This window comes from Cricetulus griseus, chromosome 3 (assembly GCF_003668045.3).
Source record: "Cricetulus griseus strain 17A/GY chromosome 3, alternate assembly CriGri-PICRH-1.0, whole genome shotgun sequence".
NCBI classification, from domain to species: Eukaryota; Metazoa; Chordata; class Mammalia; order Rodentia; family Cricetidae; genus Cricetulus; species Cricetulus griseus.
This window is the reverse complement of record NC_048596.1, coordinates 190,719,844-190,738,569: the sequence shown is the minus strand read 5'-3', so window position 1 is coordinate 190,738,569 and position 18,726 is coordinate 190,719,844. Positions and strand designations below refer to the sequence as shown.

Genomic DNA, 18,726 nt, shown 5'->3' with positions numbered 1-18,726 from the left:
GTACACCCTGTGTTAATGGAATCTGTGGACAAGCCAAATCACAATGTTGGTTAGTCTCTGAGCTCTGTCAAAAAGTACCTTCATTATTGTAATGATTTGAGGCTGAATAAAGATCCTTGGGACTGAATTAGGTTGAATTTAATTATCTCCATTAAATTTGCCATGGGACTCGAATCCCTCTAGTAATTTTTATTTTCCAATATTAAAGGTGAGATGATGAAAGACAATACTTTAATAAAAGCTAATAACTTTGAGATTATAAATCACAGATATACCTTCCATGGTAACAGCTCATCTCAGGAGCTCAAGAGGACTAGGAACCCTTTTCATTTTTATTTCTTTCTCTCCTGGTATATCATCTAGTTAAGAAGATGAGCTTAAATTTCCTCTAATCCTATCCCCCTTTCCTCTCTCATTTTTTTCAAATTGGCCCTTCATTAAGAAAGTGATGTTTCACAAGGACCCTAGAGACTTAGGATCTATGTTGAGGTCTCCATTAGGCCAAGGGCAAAGATTATTCAACAGTATCTCTCATCTAAATTTTTCCCACTCTGGTGCTTAGTTTACAAACTTTGATTCACTGATGAATACACAAAGATGATTTCTTTTTCATCAAAGCAGTGTCTGTTAGCACTCTTGTGTGGCCCGGCTGTTCTGTGGAAGTAAGTAGCATTGCACTGAGATCAATCACCACTAATCAAGACGGTGCTGTTTGCTCAGGATGGCAACAACAAAATGGGGGAATGATAAGAGTTTACTCTGAAAATATGACTGACTTGTTTAAAAACTGGCAAAAGTCAATGTGTCAGAAGAAAAATCTTTTTTTGTAGTATACTTAAAAAGTATACATCACCTTCAATGTAGATTCTTTCAAAGCCTTGATATTTCTTGGTCAACAGTTCAACAAGTTATAAAAATAATAAAACAGTTCAATTCATACATGATATATGTATATGTGTGTACCTACATATATATCCATATCCCTACCTATGTATGTATTATGTATGTATGTATGTATGTATGTATGTATGTATCTATCTATCTATCTATCTATCTATCTATCTATCAATCTATCTATCTGTAACTATCCATTCATCTATTTTTTGAGTCAGGGTCTCATTATGATATCCAGGCTGACCCACAACTGCCTACATAGCTCAAAACACAGCCATCTGAAGAGCCTTCCTGGTGACCCCTTGAAGAATCTTGTATGGGTCTTTCACTCACCATTTTTGTAATCTTTCCACACATTAAACAATGTTTTACAAAAATAATCTATTTTCTTATGTATGTCATTTGCTTCCCCCCAAATATATTTTGAATTTCTGGTTCTCAGGGTCATGGTCACAGGTAGTCATATGCCATAAGTTGACTGACTGACTTTCTGGTACAGAAAAAGGATCCTATGTGTATATACATAAATTTGTGATAAATTTTACTGGCACAGAAAATGTGTGTTTGACAATTTACAAATATTAATACAACACATAACACTCATGTCGACTCTGTGGCAGTTGATTTGTTCTCAGAGGATGCATTTGTTGATTTTTGCCAAACCCTTTGATCTGTAGCCAACCTCTGGGCACCATTCAACCATGATTTGACAAATTGAACTGCATTCCAATCCAATTCCTCTTCTCACAGGAAACTTAGTATAGTTCAGCGCATTTTGTGATTGATATCTGATCTACGGTAAAGCTCCTTCTTACTCTCAAACAAGTTCTATTAATAAATGAATCTCTTTCAGCTTCATCACTTAGCAAGACAGCTTTTAAAGATTAATTTGCATTATTCACATTTCCTTCATTGCTGTTTCTGTTTTTGACAGTACTGGGGGGTTGAACCCATGACCTTACACACTCTGAGCAAGTGCTTTTGCCACACAGCTGTTTCCTTAGCTTGTCATTACTTTCCAAAGCCTATTAAACTAATAAATACTAAATCAAGCTCTGGATGTAGTACTTGCCATTCTTCATGGGTTGAAAAATTGCCATCAATGTGTAGGTGCAAATGAAGTAGTTCACCATTAATTACACTTGACCATAAAAGACAAATTAAAGCAAATAAACTTAAGAGCATATCTAATCAAGTAAAGATTAAAAATCAATAGGTTTTAAATATTAGCTACTTCTGATTTCAGTAACCATTTAAATGATAACTTTGCACAATTTAGTATTTAATATAATAGCTTTATTGGATGACTGGCTCACAAAATCTCTCCCTATTTAGCAATCTACAGTTGAGAGCTGGTAGGAGCCAGTTCCAGAATAGCAGTGCTTCTGTTTTTTAATCCAAGGTCTTCTTCCTTGGTTCTGAGCTTCAGTGAGAGCTTCTGAATGCTCACCGTGTAACTGAGAAGCTTTGTTTTCAAAAGGGCAGACAGCCAGAGAGTTTGCAAAAATAAGGCAACTCTCTGACAGCTCCCCAGTAAATGTTAATGCAAAGTGACCTCTGGACAGAGAGGGAACTGTGGTATCCTCATGAGGTCCACAGGCTGGTTCTTGGGAATTTTCACCTCATTTACCCTCACCCTCAAAAGCTAGTACTACTAGGACCTCAAAATTTCCCTTTGGACATAATGTTAGATATTGTCTTGACCAGCTCATGCTCATTTCTATTTGGATTACACTGATGCAGTGACTCTGTATTCCTCTGGGAGTAACCAGAATATCCTGGAGACAGTTTGTGATGTTTGCATCAGAACTACTCTAAGGAACACTGAAGGGAGGAAGGACTAAGATAAAGGACAAAAACAAAGGCAAGCATGGGGATATGCATGTTTCCAGTGATGTGTGTTAAAAAGCCAGTTCCTCCACTGAGCAGGTGTATGGTCTTAGAGAAGCTGCTGCACTCCTCTGAATTAGTTATTTTCCTGTTACTGTGACAAATTACTGGACAAAGGCAACTTAATGAAGGAAAGGTCTTTTTTAGCTCACAGTTTAAGGGTGCAGTCCATTATTGCAATAAGTCAGGGTGATGGGAAAATGAGAAATCTATCTGGTCATATTGCATTTACAGTCAGTAAATGGAGAGCAATGATAATATTTCCTCCTTTATAATCAGTCTAGGAACTCAGCCCATACTATAATTCTTCCCTATTCAGGATGGATCTTCCCTCTCCAGTTAAACCTCTCCGGAAACATTTTCACAGACATACCCAGGGGTATGTCTCCTAGGTGATTCTAAATTGCTACAACCTAATTTTAAAGCAAAATTTAAATATAATTTATTTCCTCATCTTGTACATCTTACCAAAAGGCCTTGATCAATTTGTCCCTACTCTGTGCCTGCTTCCTGTGAGATAAAAATAGATAGCACTGTCTCCTTCTTATGGAGGATTAAATGAAACATGGTCTGCATAGGATTCTTAGACCAGTTTTAAGAGCATGGTCAGAATTCAGTGTGCAATGATTTCTATCCCTATTATGTTATAATTATCACCAGACTCTTACCCATATGATCCAGCGCTCTCTCGATGTCATTCTCCTCTTCTTGTTTGAAGCCATGGAAGCACTCTTAGCATCAGTGACCAACTATGCTTTGGCAGGTTCAGTAGTTGTTCTTGGCTTTTTAAGGTTTTGGGGGGATGAGGGTGGGCACTTGGGTGTGCAGTGGATGTGCACATGAGGTCAGGAGCTGTTCTCCACCTTATTTTCTGAGATAGGTCTTTCATGAAACCTGAAGCTCAACAATTTGTGTAGACTGCTCGGCCAGCAACCTCCAGGTACCATCCTGTCCTTCCTCCTTAGCACTGGGATTATAAGCATGTACTGTGTGCCTGGCTTTTTATGTGAGTTCTGGGGCATAGAACTCAGGCCCAATGCTAGCAAGGCAAGCTTTTTAGCAACTGAGTCATCCCTTTTTGTGGCTTTTTTCTTAAACCCCAGGAGCTCCAATGATCTTGGCTATTCACTTAACAACTAACTATGAAAAACTTGGCATAGCTTTTTAATTGTTGTCTAACGCTATTATAGGAGAGCCACCCACTGCTATTCTTTGCTTTTACTTCTTCCTAAGCAGACATTAAAGTCATTGATGGAGAAAACCATGGCCATGAGCTTTTGCTTCTGATGGACCTAAACTACCCTGCTTGAAGGTAGTATTGTATTTGGCATCACTCAGCAAAATGGAGGTAAAAGGGAGGAGGTTTCATGTACCAAACTAGCAAATTAGTACATGAGTATGAAATTGAACACCATGTCTGTCCCTACCTTTGGGAAGCTTATAGCTTGTTGAAAAATATGGAAAATAAATATTCAGTTATGTTTCTTCATTGCAAGTACATAGCGCTGAGAATGCAAAGCAGTGACTAGAGCTGTAAGACTTAAAGAACTGAACAGAAATGGACCTCAGTGAAGTCTGAAGGCTGGTGCCAGGGAGAGAAGGTCTACTTTGATATTATTTTCAAAATAGGCCTCATGTAAACCTTCCAGAATGTCTTAAGGTTGTGTTCTCTAGTCATGTTGTACCAGTATAAAACTAGTGTTTCTGCACACAGAAGACTAGCGAAATGGAGCTGTGTATCTGGTCCAATCCACCATTCAAGAGATCAAATTGTCAGCCAGCCCTATGGAACTGGGTCTATGTGAGCTCTGAGAAGTGATGGTTTGCTTATTTTCCAGCACTGTGTTTCCAGTGACATAGTGGTGAGGACATTTACACCAGGGAAATTGGCAAGTACTACTCTCTTTCTAAGGGCCTGTTGTTAAATCAGTTCTTAGCATACACCTGTGTGTATTTTTACTAGGGAGTTTTCTCTGTTGCCTCCTACCAGGTGCAAACATCTTCATAGGTTTCTACATTGTATTCTGCTAAAGGAAATTCAACTCCAACCCTCTATACTGGAAAGTTTGTGCAACTACTGCTGTTGGAACCTGTTCCACGTAGAGTTTGGCCAGAAAGACTAAGAGATAGTGTCTGTGGGTTCACCTTTGACTCATGGGGAGTGACACTTAATGGCAAATACCATTTGTTCTGGTTTCCCAGGAAGACAGTTCTGAGATACATTCCTAAGTCTCCCCAGGGACTGGAATCAGGCACTTGCCATGCACAGCAGGAGTTACCTTTAAAAACATATCCTTCATTTTCTGAATATTCTTCTCCCTCCCTCTTTTGCTCTGGGACCATTGCCCAAATGAATTTCTGCACACTGTCTGCATCCCAGGCCCAACACCCTAAAGCTGAATCTGTTGATATTTGTCCATCAGTCTCAGCACTGTCCAGTTGTATTAATAAGTGGTAATAAGGAAGTGGCCTATGATGAGCAATCAGCTCGCTGTGATGTGTTGAAAGCCTTGTCTGGTCTCCCAAGATCAATCATGCTGTGCTTCCATGAGGAATCCTTGGAAGCACTCATCTCATTTTAAAGTTATTAACTGATGGATTAATGTATCAGTTTTATCATCCTCTATGTGTTTGACCCCGGGACATTGGGTGGGGCCTTGTCTCCTCACCTTACAGCATCCCCTAGCCCAGACCAGGTACTAGTAAAATTTGGATGAGTGAATTAAGTAAGCACTTTAAAAACATTTTTTAACAGGTCTTGGAAGAGTCATCAAATAATAACTGTGGGTGGGATAGTGGAGAAATAAAAACCACTCGACATGCAATGTGTGATATAAAGGGAAATTTAACAATGCAAGCTAAGGAAATAAAGTAAGGCTTTAGCAAATGTAAGCCAGTTGTGACTGTGAAATGTTCCTCATGGACTCAGGGGCTGGAGTATTTGATTCCTATCTGGTGGTACTGTTTGGGGGAAGTTGTGGAACTTTGGGGTTTCTGGTCTAGCAGAAGGGGGAGGGGAAGACCTTGAATGATACCTGCTTCTGGTTTGGGTCTAAGCTCTCTGCTTTCTGGCTAGCTTTTATGTGAGTCCCTGCTGCTGCAAGCTCCAGACATATTGGACCAAGTTGCTTTACTATGGTTTCCCCACTGTGATGGACAGAATCCCTGGTAGCCATGAGCTAGGGCAAACCCTTCTCCCAAGTTGCTGTTGTCGGGTGTTTTTGTCCTAGAAATATGAAAAGTAGCTAAAACAAAGCCATATTTCCTAAGTATCAATCAATCAATCAATCAATCAATCAGATAGAAAGGACTGCCAGGGAGAGAAGCAGAAGCCACCAGTACTGACAATTTTTAATGATGATCCTTCAAAAAAGCACCAAAGTGTCTTTTAATCAGCAGGGGCTTATGTTACACTTATAACAACATTGGAGGAAGCACAGACACGGGCAAGTCACTGTTCCAAAGCATTGAGGATGGATATTGTTATAATAAATCTAAGAAGCATGTAATGCTACAAGCAGGGAACCATGATGCATAGAAGCCTGAAGACCTGGACAAAAAAAAAAAATCAACATGTATAACAGGAAACTGAAAAATGGCTGCCACACAGAAACCAGAAGCAGAAAAAAAAAACAGCAACACAGACCTGGGCTGAGAAATGAATTCCAAAGGGTAGGCAGAATGATCCCAGATCTACCCTTCAAGGTTTTTACAGGAATTATCTGAGGATCCCTTCTCATAAAATTTTTAAGTGCAAAAACCTGTAAGGTTAGAATCTTGGCAGAAAAAGTAACATCAGGCACCTCGTATCAGCGTTACCTTTTCTTATGTGCCTTTGTCTTAAATTCCTTCCTGCAGAAACGATGAGCTGCATCAACCAGTGTAATAGTTCCCTCCTTTCCTTCCCTCCACCTTATTTTTTTTAACCATGAGAAAATTATTTCCAGATTTGGAGCATCTAAAGCTAGCAAGTGTCTTTGTAGATTGTTGACAAGAGCCATATAAACAAAGACTTACATATTGACTCTGGGGGATAGCTTCAAAGGATCTTTCTTTCTTTTTTAAATTAATTTTTATTTAAATTAAAAACAATATTATTTTACATACCAATCCCAGTTCCCTCTTCCTCCTGCCTTCCCATTCCTCCTCCAAGCAACCCCCCATCCCACCTCCTATTCACTCCTCAGGGAGGGTGAGGCCTCCCATGGGGGGGGTCATCAAAGTCTGTCACATCATTTGGGGTAGGATCTGGTCCCTCCCTGGTGTATCTAGACTGAGACAGTATCCCTCCATATGGAATGAGTTAAGCCCATTTGTGCACTAGGGATAAATACTGGTTCCACTGCTAGAGGCCCCATAGACTGCCCAAGCCCAAGCTGACACCTACGTTGGTTCTTATGCTTCTTTGTCATCAGTCACTCTGAGGAGCCTTGCTCCTTATTGGAACAAGATCTCTATTTATTCCTGCTTATAATCATTCTCTTTGTGCTTTGATTTTTCTGTGTCTCTGGATCATGAGCCCAGCCTTAGTAGATAGCAGATGCTCAGAGAAGGCAAGCCATTTTATAATTAGTGAAAAAAATTACAGGTGAATTTACAAAGAACAACATCTTTTTTATAATTTATTTTTATTTAAATTAGAAACAAGCCTGCTTCACATATCAATCCCAGTTCCTTCTCCCTCTCACTCCCTTCCTCCCCACTCTGACCTCCCCCCAACCCCCTCCATTCCCCAGGGATGGTGAGACCCTCCATGGGGGATTCCCAAAGTCTTCATATCATTGGGGCAGGGCCTAGGCCCTCCCACATGTGTCTAGGCTGACAGAGTATCCCTCCACATGGAATGGGCTCCCAAAGTCCATTCGTAAGCCAGGGATAAATACTGATCTACTACCAGAGGCCCCATAGATTGTCGAGGCCTTCTCACTAACACCCACATTCAGGGGGTCTGGATCAGTCAAGAACAACATCTTAAAAAAATAAGTGAAGGGTAGACTATAACTATATATGTCACTTCTAAATAATATTCAAATTGCATTTATTTATCTCTAGTCCTTATATTAATTAGCAAAGAAAGACTGATCTAAGTCCTAATACTATTTAGGAAATAAAAGCTGATATAAGGCTTTCCTTAGGGAATTTGAGAAGTATTACAGAATGAATGAGTGTTCCCCCAAATTCATGTGTTGAGACTGTAAACGCCATCAAAGAGCCATGCTATTATGGGTCTTTGGGAGTTATGTAGGGTTGGATGGGAACATGGAGGAAGGGGTCTAATGATGGGATTGATGTTCTTTAAGAGGAGACTCCAAAGAAGAGATGATGGGGGAGGTCCTTCTGTGTATATGATTGTCTTATTGGTTGATAAATAAAGCACTGTTGGCCAATAGGGAAGCAAGATAGGCAGGACTAGGAGTCAAGGAGGATTCTGGGAAAGGGAGGAGAAAAGGCAGAGTCACCATGCGAGCCCCGGAAGACAGGGCACTTCTGCTGGCATCTGATAAGATAAGTCTTATAAAATACATAGATTTATGATAATTAAGACTGAGCTAGCAGATGAGAAATCCTAGTCATTGGCCAAGCAGCATTTGAACCTAATATAAGTCTCTGTGTGTTACTTGGGAACATAACGTGGTGGCAGGTGGAACTTGGGCAGCTTGGCAGAAAGATTTATTGTTACAGAATGGTGTCAGAAGTGGGATCCATTTCCCCTACAATGTCTTTTGATATTACAGCCCAAGAAGTCAGGAAATAAAGAAATAAGCCAGAAATAGTATTAAAAGTGAAAACTATTAAGAATAAAGTGAAGCTTGGCAGTAGTGGTGCATGCCTTTAATCCCAGCACTTGGGAGGCAGAGACAGTCAGATCTCTGTGAGTTTGAGGCCAGTTTGGTCTACAGATGGAGTCCCACGACAGGTGTCAAGGCTACAGAGAAAAAGACCCTGTCTGTAAAAACAAACAAACAAATAAGAAGAATAAAGTGAAGCCCAGTGTGGTGGCCCATGCCTTTAATCCAGACATCAAGAGATGGAGGCAGGTAAATCTCCCTGAGTTGTAGGCTAGCCTGGTCTACATAGTGAGTTTCAAGATAGCCAAAGCTATACAGTAAGAGCATTTCTCAAAAAGAAGGTAGAAGAGGAGGAAGTGGAGGAGGAGGAGAAGGAAGAAGAAGAAGAAGAAGAAGAAGAAGAAGAAGAAGAAGAAGAAGAAGAAGAAGAAGAAGAAGAAGAAGAATCTAAGTGAATAGATAAATAAACCACATTGGTAAACCACTGGTGTCATTCATGACAAAAGAACAAACAAATAATACTAGGAACAAAAAGAGTACTATGAAAGAATACATGCAGAGGTGGAATTTAAAAAGAATTATGTGTTTTTGTACATGTATGAGTGTTGGCATGTATATATGTGCAGCACATGTGTACAGTGCCCAGAGTAGCCATAAGAGAACTTTGGAATTCCTGTAACTGGAGTTACAGGTGGTTGTGAGCCTCCATGTGAGTTCTTGGAACTGAAATCGGGGCCAATGCAAGAGCAGTAGTTGCTCTTAACTGCTGAGCCATTTCTGTAGCCCCAGAAGTGGCTGGGTTTTTGTTCATTTGGTTTTGTTGAGACAGGGATTTTTGTGTAGCCTTGGGTATCCTAAAACTAGTTCTGTAGACCTGGCTGGCCTCAAACTCACAGAGATACACCTGCCTCTGCCTCTCAAGTGCTGGGATTAAAGGCATGCACTACCACTGCCCAGCCAGAAGTGGGTTTTAATGACAATATTGTGACTGAGTTATGTATTAGACATCTTTTTGAAAAGTGGCATTGTTTGACTGCTTCTAAAAATACCCACACCAATTTCTCACAAACCAGAACCTCAAAGACTGTATATGGGTTGTTGCTATTTCTCTGTGAGACATTGGGACCTGTGCTTATTTTCCCACATTTTTTCTAATCTTGGGTCAGTCCGTTGGTTAGCTTACAAGTTAGTAGGTAGTAGAGCTATCATTTTTAGTAGCTACCAAAAGTGTGAACAGATTAATTTTCACTCTCACAGAATACCAAACTCAGAGATACAGAATTATATATGCTAACTACTTACCATGAAGTCTATTTCTAAAATTAATTTACATAGCAAATATATGTTTAAGTCTTAGACTTAACATAGAAAAAAAGGGTGAAGTATAAATCAAAGTCAATAAAAGATAGGGCTTAGATTTCACAGGTGTCTTTCATGTCCTTGGCCTCTGGTAATCTAGTGGTATTGCATCCAAAATTTACAAGTGAGCAACCTCCAGTTTAGTGTTTCTTGCCATATCCTCCGTACCAGTAGGCAGGTATGCAATTAAACATAGGGTGTGTCTACCCAGAACAGAGATGCATCCTTCTAAAAGAGATTTTTAGTAAGAACCCACCATGCAGGAACAGTATTCTATTGCCAGGGCAGCAGCACAGTCTCTTCATCTTTTGATGAGTTTATTTGCCAGCGCTTTTTCTTGTGAGGACCATCCTAGCTGTGCATAGCTTTTTGAGAGTCGTATGCCTTTACACCAAATGCAGCACTGTTGAGAAGTTTGATTTTAACTTCCATTTTAGAACATCAACCACGTTCGTTTTTTTTTTTTTTTTTTTTTTGTGTGTGTGTGTGTGTGTGAGACTCAAAAACCAGTAATTAAATGAGAAATAGTAGTTGAATTTTATCAAGTGCTGTGGCATCTATTGAGATAATTACACAATGTTATTATGGAAATAGGATAAATTATATAAATAATTCATATTGCTGTTGTCCCCTGACATGCACAGGCGAGGTTAATTACAAAAAGGAATGTCATCATGCATTTCCAACTTCATCCATAGCCCTTGCTTTTATTAGATGAATAGAACACAGAGAAAAAGAGAGGAATATGATGGGCCTATCAGCCAGTAACAACATGGTTGTGTATGTTTTTTTATTTCTAATATAGAAAATTTTGGTGGATTACACTTATATCATCAGCCTTCTCTTTATACTGGCTCCATATCTGCAAAATGAACCAACTATGGAGTGAACATGTTTGAAGCACAGTTGCATTAGTGTAGAACACATACAGGCTTTTTCCTTTTGTGGTGAGGGGTAGGGATAACCACTGTAGTTCATTTAATATACCTTTCCAAGTAGAACCAGATGCTGCCTGGAATGTTGAGCTGGGAGTCATCCAACAATAATATGCACCCAGTGGAAAAGACCAAGATTAATTGGTGATGGATGTCAGGGGCTGGGGAGGGAGTTCAGATGTCTTGTAAGCCATCAGTTGGCCCTATCTTGTCTAAAGGGAGTCCATTCCCATTTGTTCTGAACAAGGAATAAGTCAGTAGATCTGAGCACAGGCATTTGATAGAATTCAGGTGACAATTATTCTAAAGGACTCTGTGACCATAAAGGCATAAAAAGAGAAAATGCACCATCATTTATAAATCATGGATAAGCTACAAATGAAGGCACCAGCTTGTTCCTTGAATCTCAATGTCACAACTCCAGTCCCACCTCCAACCCCTTTGGCTCTGATCTTGCTATACTCTGTAGAGGATGCTGTAGCCGTGCCTGCTTAGGGGCTGGCTACAGGTGTGCCTGACCACGCCCTTGAGGGCATGGTCAGGGTGATGTAGAGTGAGGAGCATTCAGGTGGCTGGTTTCGCTTTTGGTTTCACTTTTCGGCTTGCTGTACAGATTGCTGCCCACTGGCTGGCTAGGTCGCTCTGTAAGGCTTTTTCCCTATTAAAATCCTTTGTATTTTTACCTGGCTCCATATTGGTAATTTCCCTCATTAATACTCTCTTCAACCCAAGTCCTTTTACCACTCTAATTCTCACACAGCTATGACCTTAGAGATAAATCGAGGTCCTCCCCCTGCTCTATTGACAACACCATTCCAAAGCAAATACCACCTCACTGAGTTGTGACCCCATGTCCCTTCTCTGGCATCACATCAGACTCTTAAATTGCTTATACAGACTCAGCAGAAGACCTGGGGCACCCACAGTTAAAGCCATTGGGGGAGGGAGAAAGGGTCATAAAATGTATGTACTGTAATAAAGGCTGGAATGAGCTACATTAAAACAAGAGCTTGTTTTCTTTAGGAAGTACAATTCTGGGTGATCTCTAATGCCTTTTAAAAATATTTCCTAAATGTGGGAGGGGCATTGTGATCGTATCATATTTATACACTTTATTCTTTTAGCTGCAAAAAAAGGTGGTGAGGGAAAAAGGTAAACATGCACAAAAGCAGAGTACATGCATGCTTGCACAGGTACACATGCAGGCACGCGCATGCATGCACGCACACACACACACACACACAGACACACACACACACACACACACACACACACACACTCCATAATAAAATGATATTAAATTCTCTTACTTTACTAATCACCCTTTCAGTCTATCTATGTGAAAATCTGTGTAATGGTCACAATATTTGTCCTGCTGTCTCTATGGGTTCACTGTAAGCCTTGATCTCTTCAAAAACAGGTTATAGTCTATGTACAGGGAAGTTGCCACTGTTTTCTATTGTCACTTCTGCATTTTCCAGCACAACCTTGCATGTTGTAGCTCAGAAAGTAAAGTGTTCCTTTGGAGTATGCTCAACTGATGAGCAAAGAACTGTAATGGAACTAAAACAAGTAATTGGCAATTTGCTGTAAGTGAGGATGAGGCCAAGGAAGTGAGAGTGATGGGGTTCTGGCTTTGGAGTAAAGTGAATCTGTCAGACTGTGAAGAGTTTTGTGTCTTGGCAGAGGTATCAGTTCTCATCTCTGTCTCATCTGGAATGTGGGCTTAGCTCCCCCAGCCACAGGGAACTAAGGTGAGTCATTCCTGTTCTACCTCCTAGTCATAGCGTTAAGATTTCATCTTCATGGGCCTGCCCTCACCTACTTGTTTCCTGCTGAGTAAACACATATGTATGTGAAGTTGCTAGGGAAAAACTATCAAAGTGAGACATTGAAAGAGAAATTGGAAAGGTTGTCCCCAAGAACCCACACTGGCTTTTATTTATTTTTAACACTTTGTGTGTGTGTGTGTGTGTGTGTGTGTGTGTGTGTGTGTGTGTGTGTACACATGTGTGTGTACATGCACGTACATGCACAAGCTGTCATGGCCAAGGCACAGGGAAGTCAGAGACATCTAGTGGGAGTCAGTTCTCTCCTTCTGCCATGTAGATCCTAGGGATTGAACTCAGGCATCAGGTTTGGCAGCCAGCTTTGCCTTTACCTGCTGTGTCATCTCAGCTGCCCCACACTCTGGCCTTTATCCTCCAGCATCCAGTCAACAACTTGTATGACTGCAAAAGGCTTTTGAACAGGCAGGGAGACCAAGGGCTATTCTCATCTCATAGATGTAAAAGCCAAGAGCCAAGGTTTAGGTTATAAAGTCCTCTGTAATTGGAGAAATTAGGGACTGATGAGCTGGGGTCTTGAAAGCTGTTCTCTCTCCCCTTCAAACAGCCCTGAGCCAGGTTGTTTCAATAAGAATTTGAGAGAACCTGAGAGAAGGGCTCAGGACACCCTTACTCTTAAAGGGATCTGTGTTCTAGTTAGGAGACAGTGAACCTGAGAGTCAAGTTTTGGCTCCACTATTTTACTGTGTGACCCTAACAAGGTCTTATAACCCTCTCTTTGAAACTAAATTTGGCTTTCTTGCCCATAAAATGGGATAAAGAATTGTTTGTTGTTTTTTTTTCCTGATAGGACCATCATGCATCAGACAAGTTAATGTAGTTAAGGTCTCAGCACTATGCTGGCTCCAGGCCAGCATCAAATTTCAGCTGCTCCTGGTACTTTGCCATCCATCCAGGACCTGGTGGGCAGCTGCTCACTTACAGCTTATTAAATGACTAACAGGCACATGGCACTTTCCTGGCAGAGCCCTTCCAAATAAGCTAACAAATTAGTAATCAAAGACTGGGTGATTGAAGGAAGAGAGAGGCAGACAGCAGCATGTGTTTATCACATGTGCTGCAAGGAGCTCCTACCCCTGAAGCAGATCTACAGATGCCTTTGCTAACAATTGAGCAACATAAGCAGGAGCACAAGTGAGTCTGTGGTCCCATGGTGGTACTTTGGAGGAAGCTGCCACAGAGGACCAACTGCAGGATCAGGGAAAGACATGTTCCTTGCTTCTGAAGGGCAGAAGCCCCAGGGACTTTATACATATCACCTCTGGCCATTACTACAGTATCTCCATTGAGAAGGTACCACCATTATCTTCATTTTATAGAATACAAAGCAAGACCCAGGTAAGAAGTGAGGTGATTTTTCTGAAATAACTACAGACTGGACCTAGATGAAGGTAGATGGAAACCTCTTCTAGAATCTTCCCTTTGAATCCAGACACCAAAGTTTGTCTCTTTGGCGCTTTATAGTCCACAGAATAATTGTACTTTCCCATCGTTTTGGATTCATAAAGTATGTGTTGAATTGTGTCTTTCCCCTCTTGTCTGCTAGGTTTTTAGCTATAAGCTAATCAGGCCATGCCTACCTGCAGAAACCTCTTTCTTATAGCCACATTTGATATAAGAAAATGGCAAGGCCCCCTACCAAGATCCTATTTGTAAATTTGTAACAGACTCCCCTGGTGACTGGATTCCAAGAAATTGGCCAGTGCCATTTATTTTTACTTTCCCAAGGAATTTTACAGACCTCAGGTTGTCAGAACACGGGACAGCAGAAGGCTATCTGCATAATGGGTACACCTCAACTATGTTTGTCCACCCTCCACACACACCATCAGAGCATCACAGTGCTTTCTTGGGAGGCAAGACCTGCTCAGTAATCAGAGACAGCCTGACTGCAGCCCATGCTGTGAACTACTCACTGACCCTGTGACACAAAACCTTTCTCCTTCCTTTGAGACATAAGAACGTCCCCTTTCCCACTCTGCTTTGTGCGTTTCAACTCTTCTCAGAGCACCACTGCTTCCCCACGCCCAGTTTATAGCATTAATAAGTTTCTTATCCAAAAGGGTGACCCATCTCAGGGTCCCCAATGAACCCTGAATCTGAAACCTTTAGCTCCTTTAATTTGTATGTATGTTGAAATCCTAATGCTTAGGGCCTTCTGTTGTGACCACCTTTTCAGACGCAGTGTGTTAGATGGCAGACTTTGTGTTGTTGGAGGTAGAGCCTGGTATCATCTGTGTCCTTAGGAAATGGGAAATTTGAGAGATGGAAATATGGGGGGATACCATCCTAAGGAATAAATGTAGATACCAGGGTAATGCATCTACAGGCCAAGGCACCCTGCAGACTGTTAGCAACAACAAGAAGCTTAAACAGGCATGGACAAGTCCGTTTTCATGGGTCTCAGAAAGCATTAACCCTATTGCCATCTTCATTGTCTTTCTGTTCACCATATTGAAAGACAAAAAGTTTTAGTTGCTTAAACAGCTTGGCCCACAGTACTCTGGTACAGCACTGAGAGTGAGTGGCCACACAATGCCACTGGGAAACAAAATCAGCAGTTCCCATTCTATAGGAAAATGAGGAATGGGGAAAAATAAAGTGTTAGAGGGTAACTGCTAGGAAGTAGGAGGGTTGAATAAAACAGTCTATTGATTCAACAGCTATACTATTTATTCACATATGGGAACCAAGTCTCATGTGAATAGAGTACTTTGCAATTAAAAATTCAATGCACAATGAATTTTGGGGATTGTGCAATAATTTAAAAAGCCCAATAATAATTATAGGGATATGACAGTATCTTCATTTCTTTCTTGTGTGTGTGTGTGTGTGTGTGTGTGTGTGTGTGTGTGTGTGTGTGTGTGTGTCTACATACTTTCCATACATAAGCATGTGGAAGTCAGAGGCCATTTTTCAGATGTCTTCTCCAGTCACTCTCTACCCTAGTTTTAAAAGTAGGGTCACTCACTGAACTTGGAGTGTGCCCATTCAGCCAGACAGGCTGGCCAACGAGATTCAGGAATCCTCCTGTCTCTGCCTTCCCCAGTACTGGTTTTACAAGTTTGTGATTGTGTCTGGCTTTTTAAAACATGTGTGTTCTGGGGGATCAAACTTATTTCTCATGATTACACAGCAAATTCTTTACTGACTGCACCATCTCACCAGACCCAAGTATTTCCATTTCTGATGGAGGAAACAGGGGTTCAGGGAACAGTTGATAGGTTCCAAAGGATGGGAGTGAAGCTTGTTCTTGGCATGCTTGGCTGCCAGGCCTTTATCCCTGCACCCTCTGATGCAGATGTCTGTGCTGGGGTGCAAATATCTCTTTATCTGCTGCATAGCAAGCTCTTCCACCTAATCTGGTGACAAAATGAACATCTGTGAATAGCTTACCTCTATAGATACCTTGGAAAACATTTAGAGATAATTTCCATTGTTCTCCTGAAAGTAAGATATATAAAATAACTTTTCCATTAGCTCCAGAGGCAAAGAGAACACTTCTAACCACTGGCATCAGCAGAATATAGCTCCAGATCTTTTAAAAAACATATCCAGGAGCTGCTTACATTAATGGTCCCCAGCTTGCAAAGAAGACCAGTTTCATGATATATTTTCTACCAAGTGACAGGAGCAAAGGCAAAAGATAATTATTTTCTTCATAACAGGAATGTATCACACCTGAGCCTGTGGACTTCAAACAGGAGCATTAAGCTGTGGATAATACACTGAGGTCTGTGGTGCAGATAGGATTGTTTGGATTAGATCTGAATAGAAGATGATGCACTGGGCCAAGGAAAATGTGTGCTCTGAGGCATGGGAAATCTCTTGAGTTCTACTTTCTTGGCACCTTGACACTTTAACTCTGCTTCAGTGGTGTGACAATGCACTTTGACAGCATCAAGGACTTCTGTGTCAACAATAGGCTAAACACTCTTTGTCTATTAGTTCATTTAATTTTTCCAGTTAGAATATGATAGGTAGGGTTTTAGTTGGGGGGTGGTAGGGGAGGAGGGGAGGGAGAGGGAACTGGGATTGACATGTAAAACAATCTTGTTACTAATTCAAATAAAAAAACAAAAACAATTTTTTTCCAATTAGAAATGGAAGTGACCACTGCTCTCTGCATTTTAACAGGTAGTCCATGAATGTGTCAACGAAGGAGGTGAGCCCATGGGCTCTGAAGTCATAAGCTCCTAATTCTTTTCTGAGTCTTGAAAATGACCAGAAATTCTTTAGGAAGATAAGGAAGAGGAAAGGGCACAGTGAACAAAATTTCCAGCATGGACCAAGGAAGTGAGGTGAGAGCCACAGGCATCCACTGAGGGTACAATAATGGGGGCACTTGGGCACCTGGTTGGGGGATTCCTACTATCCTATCTGTTCTTCCTTCTCTCAAGGTCAGCTTCCCCAATCTCCCCATCATTTTGTGTTTACCTTGATGAAATTTTTGGCTCTACATTGATGTGTCTGCTCCCCCTGTGTTAGGAATAAATCGTGAGGACCCATGTGCATTACATGGCAGGTGAGGGTGTCCAAGGCAGGGGGTGGGGTGGAGGGTGGACACAAACATGCCAGGCAGACAGAGCTTAAGTGAGAAGTTTTATTAGAAAGGGAAGGGGGGGAGAGAAAAGAGACACAGAGATAGAGAGAGGACAGAAGAGAAGGAGGAGACAGGCAAAGTCCTGTCTGCCCCAGGGGAACAGCAGGAAGAGGAAAAGAGAGAACAGAAAGAGAAGAGAGTGTAAGTGGGTGGGAGTCTGTCTTTTAAAGAGGTCCTCTGCACCTGCATGCAGACTATGCAATCATGCAACCCTGGACTGACCAGGTGATAGGGGCAGGCCAGCATAATGCCTGAATCCTCACACCCTGTCTCTTTCTCTAGCTCCTTGGCCTTAGCTGGGCTATCACACAGACCCAGCTCTCACTTCTGCTCAACTCTCTTCTCTTCATTTTATTTCCTTCTTATAAAGTTATACATTCCCTTTTACCCCTTGTGTGTAGATCCAGGCCTCACAGGCAATTGTTTCCAAAGCTCAGAGACTCGTGTATTTGGGACATTGATAGTGCATTAGATTCCTGTTGTTTCTCTAACAAATGGCCACAAATGCAGGGGCCTCAGCCAACACAAATTCATCATCTTACAGCTGTTTAGGTATAAAGCCTATTGTGTACTAAATCACCCGAGCTAGCTGTGTGCCTTAGGGTCCTTGCCCTTTCTGGTTCCTATAGTCATTTCCCATTCCTGGACTCATGGCTCTACATCAAAAAACCTTTCATCCTCTGCTTATGGTATCAAAGTGCCTTCCCTGTTTCTGGTCCCTACATTCCTTTTTACAAGGTCCCCAAGACTACACTGAAGCTATTTACGTAATACAATCATTTTGAATCCTTAATCACATCTACAAAGTGCCTTTGTCATGTGGGGTAGCATATTCAAAAATTAGTGATTTGGAAGTAGACATTGGTTTGGTTTTATTTTAAGTTCTCCTTGCTTACTTGGCACCTTGCCTAGTAATCCCTGATGTTTGATATCTCAATTTTTAAGGGTCCCACCCCATAGCTTAGGGTGGCCCAGAACTCACTATGTAGCCTAGGATGGTTGTTAATCCTCCAGGCTCAGTCTCTTGACAGATGTGAACATCCTAAAAGAAATTTGATTATGCTTAACTTACTTATTTGTGTTTGTGTGTGTGTGTGTGTGTGTGTGTGTGTGTGTGTGTGTGTGTGTGTGCTCGCACACACACAGGCACATGCACATATGTGTCATCGAACATGTTTAGCCATTAGACGACAACTTTTAGGAGTTGGTTCATTCCTTCGAGCAAGAAGGAACTCAGGTTTTTAGGCTTGGAGGCAAGCACATTCACCTGCTGAGTCATCTCACCAGTTACAAAGAGATGAGATTTTGCTTTACATAGATGGGTGAACTGAGTTAGAGCTATGCAATTTATTTGGTCTGTTGGACAGCTAGGAGAAGGGGGAAGGCAAATACACAAGTGGATAACAGAA

The 18,726-nt window shown here is 41.2% G+C and overlaps 1 protein-coding gene across 1 annotated transcript in view; it reads right to left on the bottom strand.

The window, feature by feature from the left end:
- The window catches only part of Vat1l (vesicle amine transport 1 like), a 165,373-nt gene that overhangs the window by 45,552 nt on the left and 101,095 nt on the right, over positions 1 to 18,726 (bottom strand). The window lies entirely within an intron of this gene.